Source organism: Ambystoma mexicanum, chromosome 4q, assembly GCF_040938575.1.
Source record: "Ambystoma mexicanum isolate Mex_15411 chromosome 4q, UKY_AmexF1_1, whole genome shotgun sequence".
In the NCBI taxonomy this organism is placed as follows: Eukaryota; Metazoa; Chordata; class Amphibia; order Caudata; family Ambystomatidae; genus Ambystoma; species Ambystoma mexicanum.
Window position 1 is genome coordinate 461,821,471 of NC_090928.1, and position 17,679 is coordinate 461,839,149.

The following is a 17,679-nucleotide window of genomic DNA, read 5'->3' on the forward strand; positions in this document are numbered from 1 at the left end:
GAACACTTAGACATTACCAGACGGAAAAACTGGAACATGTAAAGTAGACACTATTGTCAAAATCAATGGTTCTTTAAGTATTTTTGGCATCGCAATGGGGGAATCACCTACTCGATGTGCAGCTAATTTCAAATCACATAACACATTAGCCCCAATCTTTTTATTTTTTGTAGTGATCATGCGATTATCAATATGCATCATCCACATCATTTTAGGAAGCATGCATCACATAATTCATCAAAATTAATGTTCCCACACTTTAAATCAGGACATTAGATAGGCCACTCTTCACATACATGAAATAACTATATAATAATATTTTTTGCAACACATACTTATGTCTGTTGTAATCAGCTCTGCATGCCGGCAATAGAAATCATCATTCAATTGTCTATGCTATAAGGTTCCACCATGACCCCAGCCGAACCAAACAACCCGTGTTATTCACTGCACCTACCGTGCATCCTAGATCTATGTCCACTATACCATAATAATGTAACCAGTGGCCACTGCTGATGGCTTTCAAACATGGTAAGTCTTCAAACCCATGGAGCATAGGCATCAGCCATCCCATATTCCCCAAAATGCAAATCAGAGTACACATTTGTGTTTGCCGATGGTCAGGCCCACTACCCAGACACCAAATGTATATCACTAGTTTTTCTGCTTACATTTTTACACTTTGAAAAAATAAAACACAACACATATTTCCAAACACATGCCTGCATGTCATTGCTAATGCTTGTCGCACATGCTTCTTGTAATCTAGACCACCAATTCAGACAGTAACTACCAGCTAAATATGTTTTCCCATTCAAACCTACTGCTTAGTCCTTTCTACGTGCCACAATAAGAAAATTATAGTACACATTTCTCCTTGCTAACACCCACGCCCATTGCCCAGTCACCAGAGTTATATCAGTGTGTTGTGTACGTACTATTTATACTTTAAAAAAAAACACAAGACATATTTGCAAAACCATGCTTTCCAGTTCTTGCTGACCCTCCTCGTACCTATTTTCTGCAATCCCATCCAGCACTTCAACCTGTACCCACAAGCACATGTTTTCCCTTTCAAACCTATCCCAAATTCAAAAAGCCTTACAATATAGCCAGTCCCTGGTGCACGTGGCCACTTTAACCCCATCGGTCTTCCCTCATCATCATGGCTATTATCCAGATAATCCGGGTCATGACCTTATGCCATGACCCAGACAATCTGGCCACTGCCCATGGCCACACGTTATACCTCAATAACCGCAGATATATGGTTTATAGTAATTCCATCGACAGTCAAAGCATCTAATGCCATACTATCAAAAATAAAGCATCAAGAAAAAAAAGCATCTAATGCATATTTTTTTAATGTGGGGGTCCCCCAACCCCCTTTTTTCCTTTACCATCTAAAAAAATGCATTAGATGCATTTTTTTCGATGGTATGGCTGTCAATGCTTTGGTTGTCGATGCAATGACTGAATACCCAGATATATCAGTATTTTTGGTACCTACATTATGACACTACTCAAAAAATAATCATGCTTTCAGGTCCTTGCCAATGTGCCAATGTGCCTTACATGACTTTACTGGAAATACGCCCATGTTTTATTTTTTCAAAACTGTCAAAATGTACATACATACAATAGTCATATGACTTAGCTCCCACTTCACAATATCCAATCAGACTTTGCACAAACATTCAAGGTTGGGTCTATAATCTTTCTGAAAACATTTGTTCACAGTCGTCAAACGGCAAAAAAAGTTCTAAACCATCTAAAAATATTGAGACCTCACTCTAATTGTGCTCTTCAAAAAATCCCACCAAACTTTGTGAAAACATTTATATCTAGATCTAAAATCGTTTTTTGCAAACTGTCGTGCACGTCCATCAAATGGCACCACATTTATAAGCCTTTACAATATTTTGGGCACCTCCCCTTTAATTTGTTGCCTCTTGACAAAACAGCTCGCGACTTTGCAAAACCATTCAGAATCAGGTCTAGAAAGAAATTCCTGCATTTCATGCAGTTTGATTGAGTGGCACCAAAGTTGTAAGCCATCCAAAAACTGCTTTTCACCAACCCTGTAATAAACAAATAAGCATACATGCTCCCGACCATCTAAGATGTTCGTGGACATCACAGGACTGTCCAGGACTGTGAGCCCAGTAAACTACCATTGACAGCTGCCAGTATTTCTGTAGCAAATAACAGTACAGCAAAATGAACATTAAAACAAAAGCAGTGTTTCCTATTTAAAACTGTTGCACATGTAAACTTCAAATAAACCATCCCAACACTGTACAACCTCTAATTTCTGTACTAAAATAGCATTTACTAACGCATACTGAGTTCTACATAATAGGGGTTTGAATAGCAATAAGCCCAAAGCCAAGGGAGCATTCCTGCATCTGATACTGCCCCAAAGTCTTTATTGAAGCCCTTACAGTAGTCAGAACCTATAACCATGGACACACTAAATATCACACCAGCAAAAAAAAAAACTTTTTAAATAAACACATTTTTATATCACCCCAGAAATCACTTCAGCACACACCATAAGTAATTACAAAAGCATTTTAGATAAATCACATTTCTACTGCTCTGTGATACATATTTTATTTTGAAAACAACAAGCATACTTCATGATTTTATATCATGCACCTCACTATATTTCAATGTATTTCCTAAGAAACAACTTTCAATAATTATTCCCACCCATGTTCTTAATGTACAGCAGCAGCACTTCATTGTTACAGCAAAAAACTGAAAAAGCCACAGAGCCCCATTATGAACATATCATCAAATCAAACTTTCAACACAATGCCCAACAACTGGCCATGGTCAGTTAGTTTTCACCTTCCATGTCACTGTACATAGACAAAGGACTTTCAAAAAAATATAAAACACTGACACCCCAAATTATATAGCCACGGATACCGAACTACACATACCCTCGGCCAACTGTAGTCCTTTGTAACCTCAGATAAAGCCGCAAATATTGGCAAAACGGGCAAAAAGAAAATCTTTCCTGCACCACCCCCTGCATCTCACCATATGCCCCCTCATCTGTGCAAGCTCCCCCCACTCCCCAGATGGCCTCCTCACCTCCCCTATCCTCTCCCTTTCAACCCACAGCACACGCGGCTTCTGTGACGCAGTTTGCTTTCAGATGTCGGCTACTTGCCACACTGAATTTACATAAACAAGTGAACACCACAGCCTCAGCTACTGCCTATACGGAAAATTGATCAGGGCTTGCAAACCTTTGCTTTCTAAGGAAAGCTGCATTACCCCCGCCAGAGCGTTAATATTGTCGAAGTTGGATCATTGTAACAGACTTTACTTAGGAGCAAGTAAATATGTTCTCAATAAATTACAAACTCTGCAAAACAATGCTCCTAGGACTTTGCTTAGCATCTCAAGGAGAGCTCACATATCTGAAACAAGAAGACAGCATAAATGGCTGTCGATCAAGGATAAGATCCAACTCAAAACTATGTCCCTCACACATAAATCCCTGAACCATATGGCCCCTCTATACTTAACGGAAAAATTCAACTTCAGATCATCAACACGGGTCATCAGGTCATCTAACACCTGTTAGGGAGAATTCTCTGTTTAGGCTGAATTTCCTAACCTAGTGAGTCCCCCAGCAGCTTTGCTGGATTTCTGGAGTTTGTTTTTTTCCATCCTGCCAAGAGTGAGACTCTTTTCCTCCCACTCTTTGACATGAATGTGTGTAATTCCTTTGAATGTCAATGTGTTCTATGGGCTATGGGGTCTTTTACTCCATAGGGTCTCATATGTTTTTCTATGTGTGTTACACCGCACCCTACGTGCCGTAACACTGGGGCGTCCTAGCGGACCTCCACCATAGACTCCATACCCGGGGACTGCCTACTGTCTCCCCGGCCATGTAAAGTCACCATTGGCTTTACTAGACCTAAATTTACTAACAGAACGAGTACAAACCATCTTATTGTGGACGTACTAGTAGGGGTAATTCGATTACTCCTGGATCTGTTATTCGAGGGGGCACTGTCTCGTCGAGTTTTGGCTGGTGGCAGTGGAAACTAATTGTTATGTTCGACCCCGAACATAACCCTATGGGATTCGTCCCATTGTTAGAGATTGATACTTTTCCTCGTTAATCTCTAACGTACCACCGGTCTACCTATCTTAAATAAGTTTATCGGATGGTATTTTCTGCCAGAACTCGGTTTTTAAAATGGCGTCTGTGTTCGTCTCTGTGACTCCTAAATCAAAGGTCGAGCCCTTTGTTCCACTTTTGGTGGGCCTCTGTACAGAGACCCTCCAAAGTGGTGCCATTCTGTCTGGGTTACCACAGGGGTGTGGGAGGGGTTTAGGCACCCTGGACCGAGTTACCTTGCCAACTCCGTTCGCACTCTGGTGTGATTGGCCCAAGTGGTGAGCCTCCCCGCTCACCACTTAGCGTGTGTTGATTGACAGCTAGGCTGAATGAATGGGGGTTTTCTGCATAAAAGCAGGGCTTTTGGGACTGGATCTTCAGAAGTCGCCACAGGACCTAAGAATCCGACGAGGGTAACGCTGAGCCGACCTGCACGACGACACCTCCGGTGGAGCCCTGCGGAACCGACTCACCACTTCCCGACGACAGAGGAGATCTCCCTGCCGGAGAGTCTCTTCCCCTGACTGGTGGGAACAACCAGTCCCCTTTGCTTTTTCTTCGCCTCAGGACGCAGTGGTCGAATTGCCCGTGCAGAGCACCTCGGCAACCGGATAGCCACTACCCCTGTACCGCGACCAAAAGGTGGTGCCTTGTGACGGAGCACTCCGCGGCTGGTCTCTTCCCTGGTGGTGCACCAAACTTCACTTTTCTTCGACGACGAGATCATCTCTACTCTTGGCAAAGACCCGATGTGCATCCACCACCAGGAACAACTGCCCCGCCGGAGCTGTCTCTCCACAATCAAGGTACCGTGTCTGCCTGGCTTCCCTTTCGATCGGATCGAGTGAGGTGTCTTAATCCTCTCCTTTCCGTTGGGTCGCCTCCAAGCTTTCTCTAGTGTGTTGTTCTGAACTGGTTCAATCTTCCAATAACAATTTGCTACACAGACTCGAACGCATTTCCACAAAGAGACTTTTTGGGACATATCGTCTTGCCTCTCTCCAAGTGGGCCTGGCCTCTGAACTTTATGATCTATTGTGGTTCTTGTCTTCTTGCCTTGCATTTTTCCCGTGAAGTATTGAACTGTGTTGATTTCGTAACCTGCTTATTTTTCTCTCCCATCCTAACTGATACTAGAGTGCCATCTAGGTTGAGGCATACACCCCTGTCTGCAAATAAGTGATGCCGGTAGAACCTAGACTTGTCGAAATATTGTTAGGGGGTTAGATCGTTTCTTCTTCGTAGAGTAATTGTAATTGAATTGTTTGCCGTGATAGTGCCTTAGTGTTTTCCATAGATGTTCCGTTATAAATAAATACCTTAATATCTTTACACTGAGCGTTGTTGCGTGTTTTGCTTGTCTTACTGTGAAGAATTGCCCTATATTGTATACTCCACATACTGCTTAACTCTTCTTGAGAGAAGTCTGACTGCTCAGCCACATCTACCAAGTGAATCTGTGTGGTACAGACTGGTACCAAGTGGGTTTACTGCCAAACACCTGTAGTCCTAAATCTTTTGCAGTGGTCCCAGAGGGAACTGCACAGGTTTCCGCCTAACAACACCTTCGGCTTAATAGTCCCCAGATAAAACTACAAATGTCAGGGGGGATTTGTTTCCCAGTTGTGGCTGCACATCTATGGAACTCGTTCCTTCTTTCCTTAAAAACGACCAAGTCATGCTCGAACTTCAGAAGTAAATCAATTAAATGGCTAACTGAGAAGTACTAGCATCAAAAATAGAACTCCATTACCATTGAGGTCTTCTACTGTATACTAGTTATCCCCGTATCTTCTATTTTGAACCTATGAAAGTACACTGCTTGTAACTAATTGTACATATTACTGTCTGATTGTATATCTTTGCAATTCTGTATTCCATGACCTTGCATATCTGTAACACTTGTAAGTGTCAAATGCGCCCAGATACCTCCGGGTTAAGGTGCGCTATAGAAATAAATAAAACAAACAAACATACGGCTATAGCCAAGGCTATAGAAAGCTTTATGTTGCAAACTCGGTCCCTGTACGCCCGCCAACTCCTAAATTTCACTTAGTGCTTCCTAGCCATCCCCCCACCTCTACCCTGATGGCATTTGAATGTTTTTGACCTGAAAATAGCTTTTTACTGGGTTTCATTTTCCCATAACGTCAGCTGTAGCCGTGATTATCTCTCACATTATTTCTGAATGCATCCTGGGAGATATAACTATCATTTTTGGGGAAGGGACACCCCCTTATCCGTCAAATTTTAAAAGTGACCTTTTTTGTCTATACGAAAAAATGAATGGGAAGTAGGCTGCACTTTTGGGAAAAAAATATTTGGGACACTTAATAACATTTTTAGTTTTTAACAAATCTTTACCCAACTTTGCAGACTGGCGTGGGCCGGCAGACTTTTAATCACATTTGAAATTTTGGCCAAATCCGTTACTAGAATCAAAGGTTATTAAAAATAGAATTTTTAGGGGTTCCTCTGTGTCTCCGACTCACCTTAAGTATAGGGCGGTTATCGCCGCCCTATAATATACAGTGACAAATTTTTAGTTAATACAGGGTTAAGATGATCTGATTTATCGCAACATGACCCATGAAAGTCAGTGGGTGTGGGAAGTAACGACCATCTTAAGTCAGAGCCCCCATGTAGCTGTCTCTCATCATGTCATTTTTAGTTTAAAGTATAAGCGGAATCTAGTGCGTTAGAGTAAAGATAGGGAAAAATGGCATATGACACAATGCTTACAGGCTAGTTTGGTTATTTGCCTACTCATTGAGTTCCATGTTTATGTTTAAAAATGTGTAACGCGCCTTAGGCCTGAAGGCAAACAGTTTCACAAATACAAACAGGCAACACAACAGAAAAACCTAAAGGTAGGCAACAAAAGCATAAACAAGAAATACAAACCTTAAAAACAATGCAGTGCTAAAATCACTAAATCAAGTTCCAGATCAAACAAGCATAAACAGAAAATCGACAGGATAAAAACAGACCAGGACAAAGCCAAGCCCCTTCAAGTGAAGAAAAAGTTATTGAGAGATCTCTTGAACGAGAAAAGCGAGGGATCAAATCTTAGAAAGCAAGGCAGCTTGTTCCAGAGGGATGGAGCAATACAATTAAAAGAACATTTACCTGCCCTCTTCAGGTACACACAGGGTTTAGTAAGGACATGTCTTTGATTGGATCTCAGCAATCATACAGATTGCTTCGCTTGCAGCCTATTTTTAAGATATGCTGGACTCTTAGCATATATACATTTCGGGGTAATAGAAAGGATCCTAAAATCAAGCGCTCTATCACAAGTAGCCAATAGCCAATGCAGTGCTCTTTGAGCAGTTGTGATTTGTGTGCTCTTCTGTTAAGATGAGAAACAATTCTTACCACATTGCTCTGTAATATTTGAAGCTTAGCAATATTTTTCTGTGTAGTACCTATGAGGAGGCTGCCGCAATAATCAATCTTAGCTCCAAATATAGTATGAGATAGAATGGCACAGTTTTCCTTGGAGTAAAACGGCCTAATGCTCCTGCTGATAGGCTAATGAAGAGATGACTGCATTGATCTGTCCCGTCATAGACAGGGTGGAGTCCAAAACAACACCCAGTGTTTTAACCTAAGCAAGAACATAAATAGAATAACCAGCAATGGTGACATTCTTGAACAGGTCAGGGAGACTAGAAAGTCGTTGCTTGGTTCCTACCAAAAGGAGTTCAGTCATGGCATCATTTAATGCCAGACAGTGATGTGCCATTCATTTTTGGATCAACTCAAAGATGGCATTAATTCTCACAGAGTCTACAGAATATTTACCAGCAAGTAGAATCAAAATCTGTGTATCATCAGCGTAATTTGTATGTAAAATGTCCTGGTCAACTAAAACATTGAATAAAGATTTCATAAAAATGTTAAAAAGTGTGGGCAACAGACAAGACCCCTGTGGGACACCACAGAGGCGATCAACTCGGGGAGCCATAAAAGATTTGTGAAATACTCCTGCTGATCTGTCCAATAAAAAATGACAACACCCAATCAGCCACTTCTTTAGAAAAGGATGAAGTTTTCTGAACTCTGTTATATAAACAGTTCAAATCTACAAGGTCAAAGGCAGCTGATAAATCTAAAAGGTTAAAAAGAGAGCCCTGTCCATTATCCATGATTTGGGACATACTTGTCTTCAGGTCCGGAAGAGCAGATGCTGTACCAAGGCCATGTTAATCCATATGGCTATGACCACTCCCATGCATTGCCTGTCACTCCCTACTCAAAAGACCTCCTTGTAGGAACTCTTTGAGTTTGCTTTATCAAGCCCTACCATTAAACTGTGCGCTTAAAATGCCTGCCAGTGTTTTTTCAAAGCAGTCCACTAAGAGTTAATTACTTAATTTGAGCTGTAATAAACCTACTGCTGGTTTATTAAACATTTCTTAACCAGCTCTGCATTCAGCCACTCAATTTATAAGCACTATTTGTGTCCTTCACTGAAGTCCTGTTAAAAACAATCATTGGGGACTGGCCACCAGGAGGCGCACGAATGAGCCCAGCCTTCGTGTGAGCTCCCGCGCCTCTGGTCCCTGAGACGCGTTGAGCCCCCGTCTCATGACCCCCCCATGGAAGTGAATCGAGGTGCTGATCCATAAAGACCCCCCCGACATCCAGGAAAAATCCCGGACGAAATCGGACACGGGAAAGCGAAGAAATTGCTGTCCGAAGAAACCTGCTTCCCAGTGCATGGGAATCGAAAGTACAACTTGGGCCGACTGCCGCTGCCGCCCCACGGTCGTCTCCACGAAACTCTGAGGCCCGGACAGCCAGCCTCCGTAGCACCTGCCCGGGCCTTCAACCCGTTGCCTATCTGATAGCGCGGGCTCTGCTGGAAGTGCGCCGAGCCCGCAGGGAGGGATCGCGGAGCGCTTCCCAGCACGCCGTGACAGCGGAGATTCCCAGGTGAGGAGCCTATCCGCATACCCGCGGAACTGCACACGGCCTCGGACGGCGCTCCTTCACGGGTGCCTGTGGCCCGTCTGCTCGCGGCCCCTGCGGTCTGGGACCTCCCGCGGGGGGGGCTGCGGCTTCCCCTGGACCCCAAGTCGGGGAGCCTGGAAACAGGCTGACACCACTGGAGGCCACCACCTGCCATCATACTCCGGGCCCCTAAGCCCCAAAGCTCACCAGCGTCCTCATTGGCGACGTGCCCTGGGTGCTCCCGTGGGGAGGTGAGCCTCCCCTCCTCTGGAGGATGACTCACGATACCGAAACGCACTCCACACTGCCACCAAGCAACGGACACCCGAAAGTGGGATCTAGACCCCCCTGCCTCATACACAGCCTGATCCCTGATCAACGAGGAAGATAGGGATTCCCTATGCCAACGAACTTCACAACCCCACACTGAGAGACAGCAGACAAGATGTTCCCCAGACACGCTGATCATATGTGCTTTGTATTGGATGTCTACATGCCGGCACGGCAAGGGACCTCGTAGGTCTGCCTTTGAACCTTACTGACCGCCACACTCTACTGATATATTTGGGGACATGTGTTCCCCCCCTGTGGGACGTACTTTGGGGTTCCTGGCGCTCCCAACTGACGGCGACATCTCCAGGAATGCTGTACTAGACCTGATCACCATCGATTCTCCCTCCCATAGAGCACCATTTTGGGAGTGCTTTCCAAAGGACTCGCCACACGGCCTCGTGGAATGCTCATCGCAAACCCCGATGACTGCACGTCGACTTGCATGCGGTGCCAAATATAGGGGACAGCCCTGATCCTGCAGTCCTGTGCAACTCCGAAGAGGGTAAGGCCCCCGATTCAGTGGCGTGTGCCTCCTCTGACCCGGGTCTCATCATATGAACCCACATCACAAACTGGCCAGATTCGCCTACGACCCATCCCCTTTGTTCATCAGACCCACAGCAACCATGTCCACAGACACCTCAGAGGCAGGTGCAGCTGCTACCAAAGGAGACATCGCCACATTATTAAGCGAGATAAAAAACATGGGGGCCAACCTTGGTGGTAAAATCGATAAAATTACCCAGAGAATCGACAGATTTGAAGAACTGCTGGAAAGTGTTGAGAATAACCAGGCCTCGATTGACACCCTTGAAACCCAGATGGACATAAGGATTCGTAATATTGAAAAAAGGCAGGTTGAGGCGCGGCTCAAGATGGATGACTTAGAAAACAGAGAGAGGAGGAATAACCTCCGCTTTTTTGGTATTCCAGAGCGCGAAGGCGAAACTGAAAAGTACCTCAAAGACACCATCCACAATATCATAAAAATATTAACCGCTGATGAAGAAATTGATGAACCTAAAACTGAACAAATACATAGAGCTGGCGGACCCAAATCACCATTTTTCAGGATTTATCCTCACTAACATTAGCGCTCAGACGCCTCTGCAGCCCCCTGACAAAATGGCTCAAAGACCAGGGCACACGGTATAGATGGGGATATCCTTTCTCGCTCACCTTTGAGCACAGAAGCAGGAAAATCGTCCTCCGATCTGAGGAAGAAATCAAAGACTGCATTGCTGACCTCCTCAGCACGGGCCCAAGGGGCAACGAAGGTGGCGAAAATGAGCCGCCTGGATCACAATGGGAACTCCAGGGCCCCAGGCAGAAGAGAGTAAAGGTATCAAGGAAATACAGACGTCCCAACAACACTCCTGACAGTGAAAAATGACAGATATCCTGTGGCTCCGGCGAATTAGCTTAACTACAGCCTCAGCTGAAACATGGGACACTGACCCCCGCAGAGACTGAGAACCAGCAAGATCTGCGACGCGGGTGTCACCGCTTGCGGGGCACCCCTCTGGATCGAGAGGGGGTGCGGACTCTCGCGGGAGGACCCTGGGAATGCACGTAACGTTATACTTCTACATGTTTGTTGTTGCTATTGTTGAAATTATACAATGTTTGGGGGGGGGGAGAATGGGATAGGGGCTCACCCTTAAGTTGAGATGGTATATTTGACTGGGACCGTGAGGCAACGGTCCTCACTGATGGTCTGCCAACGGACTGCACACTGTCATCCAGTCCGTTCCGGACGCCGTCAACAGCTGCCCGTGCAGCACCTCCAGTTCCCGAGCTCACACGAGCACCACCAATTATGGCGGAACAGGGGGAGAGAGGGGAAGGGTAATAGACACTTGGGAAACGTACTAGCATTACTTGGCTCATTCCAACACACCACAGTCAATGAGACACTAAGAAATCGCATATTTCTCTGGCCGCTGAAGGTGAATGATCCCCCAACACAAGTCGCCGATGGCGTCACCTGACAAATCTAAAGGCAATGGCCTCCTCAGAATTGGGACCATTAATGTGAACGGATTGAACTCGCCAACTAAGAGGTCACTTGTGCATAGAGAATTCCGCAGATCTGACGTAGACATTCTCCTTCTCCAGGAGACGAAATTTGCAAAGGGGGAAGAGCGGAGCGTTCTGGGGAAGCAGGGAGGCATAGAATTCTAGGGCTCTGGCCCGCTCAGGAAAGGAGGGATCGGAATCTTAATCAAGAGGGGAACTGGATTTGAACTAGAAAAGACTTGGTCGGATGTGAGTGGTCGAGCCCTCCTGAAAGTGGGAAAAATTGCTAAAGTCCAGGTCACAATTGCCACAATATACTCACCCAACAGCGGAGAGGCCGCATTCCTTAGGAAAACGATCCCCAAAATAGTGCTAGAAGCTGCAGGCCACGTCATTTTGGGAGGCGACTTTAACCAGTGGGTCGACCGGTCCATACACTTGAGACCAGGCAACCCGGAAACGAGATCCCAACACAGAGGGGACGGTACAGAACTAGCCGTCATCATGGAGCTATATGAACTACGGGACGTGTGGAGAACTCTGCACCCTAGAGAGAGTGGATTCATCTTCTTTTCGAACCCTCATGGCACATTTACACGTATAGATTACATATTTCTATCAGCCGACCTCACAGGTTCCACAAGTTACTCTGGAATCGTCCCGATAACGTGGTCAGACCATGACATGGTTCTAGCAGATGTCAACTGGACCAACCTACCTGTCACTGGGGGATCTTGGCGTTGCAACAAGTCCCTCTGGAATGGTGCAGTGTTTAAAAATGAAATGGGGACCGAGATCGAAGAATATTTTAAGGTGAACAATAATGGGGAGGTCTCCAAACAAATGATCTGGGAAGCTGGCAAGGCCAATTGGAGAGGCATACTGATACGCCAGGGCTCCACCAAAAAAAGGGAACGTAAGATTGTAGAAAACAAGTTACGTAATGAAATACATCAACTAGAGGTGGAAGTAAGAGGAAACGCAGAGGTGGACCCTGACAACATAGATGCAGCTCAACGTAAAAGAGAGGAACTACGGCTGTTAGAGCTCGGCCAAGTAGTGCGCAAATTGCAATTTCTTAGGCAGACATACTACAAAAAGGGAGACAAAGCTGATACACTATTAGCTGCTAGACTTAGGGAACAGAGAGCAGAACGCAAAGTGAAAGAGATAGTAGAGACCACTACTCCCATGGTGCACCCTCCCCACTCGATACCTGAGTGCTTTGCCAGCTTTTATGAAAATCTATACACCTCCAAGTTGACCTCTGCCCAATCTGAGATAATCTCCTACTTGTCCTCAATCACCATGCCTGCAATAACACACACAGAGGCCTGATACTCCAATAGCTGAACACAAGATCCGGGATGCAATCAAATGGCTAACACTGGGGAAATCTCCGGGTGAAGATGGTTATACGGCCGGCTTTTATAAGACCTTAAGTGAACAACTGACACCCTTCCTAACAGAGCTCTTTAACGAGATAGTGGACACTGGAGTCGCACCGGACTCTTTCAAGAGAGCGCTCATAACAGTAATCCATAAGGAAGGGAGAGACCCCAAACTCTGCGGGTCGTACCGCCCCATCTCCCTCCTCAATCTCGACGCCAAGATCTATGCTAGGGTACTAGCAGCGAGACTGGAAACCCTAATGCCCAACTTGATCCACCCTGACCAGGTCGGGTTTATTCTCAGGAGGCAGGGAGCCGACACCATGCGTAAAATGTTACACCTCATTCATGCAGCCCATAACCTACCAGATGATCCGGTCCTCCTGTCAATCGACGCAGAAAAGGCCTTTGATAGGGTGGAATGGGACTTCTTGGGAGCAGTCCTACAGAAAGTAGGGATAGGCCCAAAAATCCGAGATGGGATACGAGCAATATACACCTCTACCAAGGCATCGATATTTGTAAATGGGGAATATTCCAGGTGGTTCGACCTACAGCGAGGAACCAGACAGGGATGCCCCCTCTCTGCGATCCTGTTTGCACTCTCCCTCAAACCACTGGCGCAAAAAATGAGAGATGACCCCCACATAGAAGGAATGCGATTGGGAGAGGTGGAATATAAGGCAGCATTGTATGCATATGACATCCTTCTACACGTAACAAACCCTACAGGCTCCATCCCTCATGCCCTACACCTAATAGAGGAATATGGCCGGTGCTCTGCTTCAAAGTAAACAAATCTAAGTCCATACTTTTCCCCCTCAAAGGTACCCCAGAAGAGAACGATGCTAAGTTCCTCTCATTAGGGCTCAAAGTGGAACACACAATGTTGCAATACCTGGGTATACACATTACTAGAACCCTGAGTGACCTTTATGAGGCTAATTTCCCTCAGCTTCTCCGGCGATTTGAGTTATATCTCAAGAAATGGAGCAAATTGACGATTTCCTGGGTGGGGCGTATTAACGCCGTCAAGATGGTATGCCTCCCCCGATTCCTCTATCCCTTTTAGATGTTATCAATTGAGATGCCCAAAAGATTCTTCATAGATGTCCAAAAGATAATGATGCAATTCATCTGGCAGGGGAAGAAACCGAGAATTTCATACAACACACTGATACTCCCCAAAGACAAGGGAAGAGTGGGGCTTCCTGATCTGAAAACCTATTATAAAGCCGCCCAGTTGCATGTCCTAATTCCACACCTTAGGAACCACAAGCACCTTCAGTTGGTAGAGATGGACAATCACTACCTGTCCCCGCTACAGTTTCAGAATGGCTATGGTCACCATACCAATGGGTACAAAGGAAAATCAAACACCACCCCATACTGAGCACTATATTGTTGGGTGTCCTGATCCACGTTTGGACTATTAAGCTGCAACATTTGGTGCTGTGGGCTTAGAAAATCCAAGATGGCGGAAAAGCCCACAGTTGCGCCAGAATCCTGGAGAACCGTGCAGTTTTGCACACAGCAAAATGGTCCCCTGACCTGCCAGCCATCAGTGCTAAGGAATACGGTGCTGTTCAAAATCTGTTGTTATTAAATGTCAAAAATGGGTGCAATACTGGTGCTCACCACTACCAGAAAGCCGGTGTTTTAAAACCACCATACACTTGTGTAAAACTGAACAAATGAACCCAAACCAGGCCAAAGAAAGACTTACTAAGAGGTGGATACAATGTAAAACTATATTCTGAAATGACTTGAAGGAAGTCATTGTCTAATGTATGTATTGAAAATAGCGGGGGATGTCAGCAGCTTAAGTGAATTTGGGTTTAAAGCCACTAAAAACGAAATGTTTAGAATAAATGAGTGACCTACTTTTGAGTGTCACATAGGTTGAAATTGTTTAAATGTCATAGTTTTGAACTTAGAATCAGTGTTGTAGCTGCATGTGCAAAAATTGTCAGTTTAATTTGAATGTAGAAAACTGGGAACTAAAGTGACATTTAGCTGAAGCCTGGCTGGAAGAGAGTGGATTCTGCTTGACAACACCCCCGACATGAGAGGGAATTCAGCAGCTGTGTTCCCAGGTCTGGCTGCATCCTGCTGCCCCTGCCAAAAGGAGATGACACCTCTCTGATTGAATTAGGGGAGTGGCACCTGGGGACTACAGGAAACTAAACAAAGCACTGTCCCTGGCTCAGGCAAATGTTATATTAGGGGGGTCGTAAATGGCTTCTTCTTGGGAGAAACTGGGAGGGGCAGTGCCTGTGAGAGCAAGCTGAGCTTGGGGGAAGTGGATAAACCAGAAATTCCACCATGTGCTTTGGAAAACCACACCCCTTTGGGGACAGCGCATGATTTTAAAAAGATGGATAATTCACAGTGCGGACTTGTCAACATTTTATAAATAACATCATCATTCTTGTGATTTTTCTGTGCACATTTTAAGCGGTGTTAGGACCCTGTGGTATGTTCTTGGGGATAGTAGCGGAAAAAAAGGTTGTTACTCCAAATGTATGTATGTTAAAAATCTGACACTTTATCATCTGAAACCCATATATCTGGTGCACATTTGTGTAAAATCTGGAAAGGTTTAGAGGTCGTTATCTGGATGAAAAGGGGAGAATTCTGTCATAAGTGGACACAACATCGTACAAAGACAGGGATCGGATGGTTTGGTGCTACAGAAAATATGTTAACTGGACCTATAATATTAGAAAAATGGTACATAGATAAATATGTATTTGGGTCAGAAATAGATTTGTGTGCAATTCGACAAGGGGAGGATCCTCTGACCATAAACCTACCTCATCACTCTGACTCACAACCCAGTTCCCCCAATCAAGGAAGAGAGGTGGAACTGGCCAATGATAAGTTGAGAGGGTTGGGCATGCAGAATGAGCCGACCCACCCACTTTCTAAACACATAAAAAGAGCCACTGGAACCCAGGTAGGGACATTCACTTTCCACTTTCTTGCGGGACGCTTTGCCGGGAGACTCCAGACTTCAAATCCATCAATCTCCAGAGAGACCAGAGATCCAGAGAGACCAGAGATCCAGAGAGACCAGAATTGTGCAGTGCTGAGAACAGAACCGGAGACCCAGAGACCAGATCGCTGTGAAGAACCGCTAGCAGAAGTCCAGCCAATCCTGACCCGATCGGTGACGAAGTGGCATTCCTGTCCAAAATCTAATGTGAGTACCCAGCTAGCACTGTGCCAAAACCAATCTCTTAGTTTAAAATAATCTAATCCAAACTATTTTAGCTTATTAGAACTGCCTCCTAGAATCGTGTCATTCTGTCATCTTTAACACTGAAAACTGTCATCTGTCATTCTGAGCTTTAAAATTTAAAATCCGAAAAAACTACCTTTACCAAATCGACCATATCTCCGGAACCGTTTATGCTAGGAGTGAGTTCTAACTGTCATCTTAAAGCTAAGATTCTAAGCCTTCCAACGAGCCTAGAACCTACTTCCTACTCCTTATATTGCCTCCGTAATTGCGCTCGACGCACGCATCTAAATTTGCCGCAATTTGACATTTTGCTTAATTTCAGCCACGTGTAAAAATATTTGTCCTTGCTTTCCTTGCTGAAATTCGTGTGCAACCTGACAATCATTCATAGAGCATTGCTAAAGTGATCCTGAATTAATTTAAGTATCTCTCACTCACCCTGAACCTCCTATAGGGAATTAAAAGCAATTTGAGTATATTTTTCACTTCATTGCCACCACATTTAAAAGGATTTTGCCTGTGTTTAAAACTCCTACCTGTTTTCCTCTAAGCTTGCTAGGGGGGAACTGAATTATATTTGATTGCATTCCTGAGAACGGTGTGCTTTCCTCCCATCTCTTTACCTTGCACAGAGAGGGGGGGAGGTGAATTGTCAAAGAAAAGTGATTACATTGTCTTTTGTTGAAGTCATATCAAGTTTATTCTCTGTACTGCATTTTCATTCATCATTGCATTGTCCTTGAAGCCATAAAAGCATTTTCAGCTACTTTATCCTCTTTATATCACTTATAAGGCATCAAAAAGAGTGTACCACTGTAACATTATCCATTGTTGATCACTATCATCTTTACAAGTGTGCTATCCAACATTAATTTATTATAAAAGTGTGATATGTATATATATTGTTTAATTTTCAAATAAACCTTTTAATTTGCAAAACAAACCTACTTCTTGGCTCAGTGGGGTCAGGGGGATTCTAAGAGAGGGGTGTTATATAAGGGTTGTCATTCAGAGTAAACGAACTGGACATAAAAATATATCAATGAGGGTTTCCCTCAGCATCCCAGACTAGGCATTGACTTAGCTGTAGTGTTGAATTGAATCCGCTTAGAATATGGAACATATGGCGAACTGGGAAAGAAATGCGCAAAATCACTACCTGGCCATCCCCGCTCAGTCACCTGTGGTCACCCGGTATAAACAACCATATCCCCAATGTGGAGCGGTTCAAGTCATGGTATGAGGCGGGTCTGGAACGGGTGGGGCAACTCCAAAGAAAGGACTCGTTCATTACATTACCGAACCTGATGACGGCATTGGGGATAGGCAATCTATTGACATTCCACTTTATCCAATTAAAATGAGTACTAACGAAACCTGAATGGAGAGAAAAGCTTAAAAGAGACCTTACCACCTTTGAGAAACTCTTAGACTCCAGATCATAAATGAAAGGCCTCATATCTGTGATGTATCAGGCGCTATTAGCGGCGCGAGACGGAACCACAGATCCCCTCAGGTCCAGATGGGAAAAAGACCTTGGCGAAGAGATACTCCCCGATCAATGGGACTTAATGTGTAGA